Source organism: Pteropus medius, unplaced genomic scaffold (assembly GCF_902729225.1).
Source record: "Pteropus medius unplaced genomic scaffold, Ma_sr-lr_union100, whole genome shotgun sequence".
Lineage (NCBI taxonomy): Eukaryota > Metazoa > Chordata > Mammalia > Chiroptera > Pteropodidae > Pteropus > Pteropus medius.
In genome coordinates, this window is record NW_024342471.1 from 24,032,453 (window position 1) to 24,037,747 (window position 5,295).

General features: G+C 48.5%; 1 long non-coding RNA gene across 3 annotated transcripts; it reads left to right on the forward strand.

The window, feature by feature from the left end:
* Positions 1 to 1,797: 1,797 nt before the first annotated feature.
* On the forward strand, positions 1,798 to 4,227 carry LOC120603864 (uncharacterized). 3 transcript variants are annotated; one of them, XR_005653199.1, is made up of 4 exons: positions 1,798 to 2,562; positions 2,679 to 2,752; positions 3,049 to 3,398; positions 3,804 to 4,227. It is a non-coding gene; the product is annotated as an uncharacterized LOC120603864 (long non-coding RNA). The 3 variants fall into 3 exon arrangements; XR_005653200.1 differs by having other exon boundaries at positions 1,798 to 1,996; positions 2,468 to 2,562; positions 3,049 to 4,227; XR_005653198.1 differs by having other exon boundaries at positions 3,049 to 4,227.
* The last annotated feature ends 1,068 nt before the right edge of the window (positions 4,228 to 5,295 follow it).

Genomic DNA, 5,295 nt, shown 5'->3' on the forward strand with positions numbered 1-5,295 from the left:
GTTTGCTTGTAATACTGGTTTAACTCCCTGTATTAATCTTAACTATTGGAAAAATAATACTGGATTTTGTGTACTGGTTCATGTTATACCTCAGGTGTATATGATGAGCGGACAAGAAGGAAGACAAGCAATAGATTTGTGGGGAGGATATAACTATCCTCGGCGTAAGCGAGCAGTTCCACTGCTTGTGCCGCTCCTAGCTGGCCTAGGAGTGGCAGGATCAGCTGCAATTGGGACTGCTGCTTTGGTTACAGGGAACCAAGGTATGGCCTGGCTCACAAAGCAGATTAATGACGATTTAAGCACTCTAGAGAAATCAATTAATCATCTTGAAACATCTCTTAATTCTTTAGCTGAAGTAGTACTGCAGAATAGAAGAGGTTTAGACCTCTTATTTCTTAAGCAAGGAGGTTTGTGTGTAGCACTAGGAGAAACTTGCTGTTTTTATGTTAATCATTCTGGAATTATTAGGGATAGTTTAGCATTAATTAGACAAAGAGTAAAAGACAGAAATGAGAAGTTAAAACAAGGAAGCAACTGGTATGAATCTTGGTTTAATAGAAACTCTTGGTTAACCACGTTATTGTCGGCTATAGCAGGACCATTGATAATTCTGCTGTTATTACTGACCTTTGGGCCATGCTTGATCAAATGGGTTAAGAGTTTAATCCAATCCAATATAACTGGGGCAAAGATTTTAATTTTAGGAGCGTCAGCCCCGACCCATTGGCCAGAAATCCCGACTTCTGACTCGAAGATTGAGTCATTCTAAAGAAAACCAGTGGGGAATGTAATGGCCTGCTGAAATGTGAAAGGGTTAAAGAATAATTAAAACCTGAAACTGGACAAAGGAAGTCTATAACTTAGGCCTAGTTTCTGGAACCCCTAACCACATTCTGTTAATCATGAAACTTGTAACAATGAGCTCATACGCTAACTGCCAATTTTAGCCTGTGTAACCCTGCTTGCTTGCGTGGCATGAAAAATAATCAATTGTATATAAGCTGAAAATTACTATTTGGCCATCGCCCATGGGAACATAGGCGGTCACCCATAGGAACATAACATTCTGACACAAGCTTTCTGCTTCTGTACTTCCCGCTTGCACACCTGGCCAGTGGGTTGACAGGTAGTGAATAGGAGAAAGATGGACCTTTGTGTTTAAGACAGAATGAGGAATGGGATTTGGGGCTTAAAAACCTTGTATCTTGGTATTTCGTGGCTGCTCCTTTGCAAGGACAGCCGCCGGCTAATAAACTGTCTCCTGGTTAAGAGCACTCAAGTTGGGTCTGGTTATTCTGGACACAACAGTGACTTCTAGCACAATCCTGTCTTATCTCTAATCTGCACCCCCTATTACATGCTTGCCTGTTTACTGTTCGTTTCTGCTCCAAGACAGCAGGGCCGTCTGCTTCTCCTTGATCAAAGCCTTGATCACGGCCTGGCACTTATCTGCTGATTGAACTTGAAAGGTCCGAATGTCAATGTGCTTTTAAGTCTTGAGTTCTGGAGCGAGGGTTCTGACAGCCGCGGACACAGCAAGCTCCACCTTCTCAGTCGCCAGCCCTGTGCAAGCGTTTAGCTCTTGCAAACCGGCTCTCTAGGACACGGAATATTCTAGAGCGTCGAAGCGGAACGCTCAGTAGTTTATGTGTACCAATGCACCTTTTATCCTGCTTGCTTTAAGCACTGTTTGCTTACTTTCTTCCTTAGGATTTTCTCTCTCCTCTTCCTGGCACCCTGGCAGGAAGTCGTAGATGAAGCACCCTTCAACCATTAGACTGGACTTCAGTTGTTTTTGAAAGATAAATTTAGAGGCTGTTTTCCAATTACCGGCCATCATCAAATAGACTGAGACAAAAGACTCCTGCGTCTTTGCCTCGGCACCCACGGGCCCTCGCTTAGGCAGGAGCTGGTCGTTGTATCTTAGTGATGAATGAAGGGAATCAACGGCTTAAAAACCAATTAGCTTTCTGATTCTTTTGCTAATGAAAGAGTGAGTGCTGGACAGAGTTTGGCTGCTTGAGGATGGAGTTCGAGCAAGGCCGGCTGTGGAAGTTAAGCCAGCCAAGCTGACGAAAGGAACTGCTTCAGGGGCGTCTGCAGGGCGTCCAAGGGCCCGCGCTGGGTCCTTCCCCACGTGGTGCTTGTAAACCGATTCACTAAGATTGCAATTAGCCAGACACACCTCGCCCGGCCTCTTGATATTTACCACAGAATGGTGTTTCCGGACAGGGCTTAGCTGCATGTGCCTGAGCCTCCGTTTTCTGTTCGATTATCCCAACGCCGATGTTCGTCTGCATTACTGTGCACCCTGCCAGCGGAACTCAGCGGTGCCCAAATCTCCGTATCACGACCAGAATAGTTTGTCCTCTTGTAATTTGGACTAGTGTCTGGGAAGGCCTGGCTGAGTGAGTACAAGTTCAAATTATTTTCCAATTAAAAAAAGATCTTTTATTACTTTCAGAGCGAGCAAGAACCGGGCTAGGAAGCTACGATGTGATAAACTTCTTTAGGGAACCATTAAGCAAACAGATAAGGATGCCTCGGAGCCTCGTTGTTGTGAGTTCTCTGCCATGACTCATTTTCCGTCCATCCGCAGTCCCCACCGAGACACGCGTGCACATCCGGACCCCGCTCCGCTTACCGTGTATGAAAATCGCTATGTTCTCCCACAGTTTCAACAGTCACCGGAAATCTCGTTGACGTGGTCAATTTATTTGGCAAAAGCGTTCTTCGAAGATCTCACAAGGTAAACTTTACCCCGGCCTGCGTCAGGATGCCTAGTGGATGTACGGAATGGATGGGGCTTACTTCGCTCGCTTTCCCGGCCCTGCTTCCCAGGGCAGACATCCTCTCTGCCTCAGACGTCTAGTGTTCCTGTCACGACGCTCATTACAGAAGCTTCACGTCATTTAATTTGGGGAGCCTGATTTTAATTGTGCCCCGTTTTAACTATTGATTTTGTTGTTGTTGTTGGAAAATAAATAATCGTCACAGGGAATTTTAATTCACGTTCGCATGTACCAACTTCTTGTCTTTTTCTAGTATGTCGAATCATCGCGGGACTAGACCCTCACAGACCTGGGCCAGGTGCAGGTTCTATCGCTAATATTTCTTCGACATTTGGTTTTATTATTTTTGAATAACCTTCCATTTTCCTTACCTGTTAGAGTTGTGAAGGTTGAATTTGGGAAGCGAGGGAGTCTGAAGACAGAAAGCAGAAATGTCGCATAGAAAAATCTGTCAACAGGGTTTCTTAGATCTGCAAAATGAAAATGGATGGCTTGGCGTACTGGAATTCTAAAAGGATCTTGAAGAGAGCGTACCTAATGGGAGCTGCAGGGAAAGGCGGAAACGTGGCGAGGGATGTTTCACAAAACACGTTGCCATTTAGGGTAATGTCACCTTGAAAGCAGGAGATGCAGCGTCTGGCGAGGAGGGCGGGGGTCATCTTAGCGATGTTCTGCCTCTAGTCACTCCGTGTCTGACGGCCAGACAGGCAAGATCAGGAGATGAAAGCAGGCCGGCGGTGGCCGAGGGGGCGGTGGGGACGAGGAGCGACTGCTAATGGATGAGTGGTTTCTCTTGGGGCTGAAAAAATGCTCTAAATGTGATGGGGGGGATGGTCGCCCAAATCCGAGACTGTATTAAAAACCGCGGAATTGTGTATACTTTCAAAGGATGAATTTTAGGGTGTGCGAACTGTATCTCGTCGAAGCTGTTGCCCGGAGGGGTGAGGAGCTTACGATCGTAAAGACTTGGGACGGGATTCCAAAAATGTCTTTCTTTTTTACATACAGATTTTGCTTCCGGATGCTGAGTTGCTGGGAAGAGTCTGGTTTCGGAGCCGAGGCCTCGGTCTCCTCACCCGAACGTTCGGGAGTCAGGTAAAAGGACTCGTGAGCTCCTTTCCAGCCCTAAGAACCCTGGGACTTCCAGCATTCTCTTCCTGTCGGCTCTTCTCCCAAGCGTGACCCCAGAAAAATCCGCCGCCCCCCGTGACATCTCCTCGCTAGTGCTCACATTAAGAGAACTTATGTGTTGTATGACTTAGGATGTTTTACCTACTGGGCTTCCTTTGAGTGGGGCGTCCTTGAAACAAGAAGCTTCTAATTTTTCTTAAACTGCCCCATTCGAGTCTAAAAAAAATGCTTAGAGGCTTCATGCATGGGTCAGTCACACGATGACCCTCGACCCACTTTTCTGTCACCTGTTTTCAGGTTAAAAGAGGAGTTGTCTCGACTTTCGTCTTGGGCCCAATACCTGCCCGTGGGGCCAATTTATTCCCCTTCTTGATTCCTGTTTATCTTTCCTGCTCCTATTCAAAGGGGCTGGAAAACATAAAGTGCCGGCTTTCATTTGAGTAAACTGATGGCTCTGACTGAAAAACAGGGCTGTCCGCTTGGAGCTGCAGATAAGACTGTTTTCCAGAACGGCCTCTAACTCAAAGTGACCTCTGAAACGTAAAGGTTTCGGAGGAGGCCGGCCGGGAAGAAAGCTGGAACAGCAAAGGAGTTCCGTTACCGTCCGTCAAGGCTAGACATGAATCCCAAGAGCAGGGCAGGAAACCAAGTAATGAAATAAGTACCTAAGAGGGGGCTGCTAGGCAGGCAGCGGGCTAACAGCGGAGTGACAGTCGCATGCGGCGGGGGGCTGGGCGGCGGCGGAGAGTGGGCGACGTGGAAAAATAAAGGGAGAAATAATAAAAGCCGAGACAGAGGGAGCGCAGAGGAGTCTGTCACCTTGTCTTAGGAGAAATTAAGAAGCCAGACAAATTATAAGTGTGCTCTCATCTGGAAATAAGAGCAGACAGCCTGCGACCGGCACTCCTGGGGGTGACGCGCGTCCCGTGGGCTGTCCTCTCTCCGGGGGGACGGTCGGGACTTGCCAGAGTTTGTGGCGGAGCCCGAGTGATGTTCGGGGTGTTGCTGGACGCCTTTGATTTGCCCGTCCGGAAAGAGAATGGCGGATACAGATAGAGACGCCAACGTGACTGGGGACCTCTGCGTGCCCGGCCGCGGGCGGCCTCGCTGGGTTCTCACGTGGCACTGTGCAGCAGGTGCTGCCCTCGGTGTCCCGTGTCGGAAGAGGACACTGAGGCAGACTGCTTGGGCGCACACAGCAGGGACTCTGCTTCTGACTCCGCCACCTCCGTGACACTGCCTCCCTGCCCGCGCGGTTGGTTTCCACCCCCCGGGGAGGGCTGGAGGTGGCCCAGCCATGGGGAAGGCTTTCCGGGGACCTCCTAGACTTAGACAATATTGACGCCATTTGTCCTGTCACCAAAAAGGA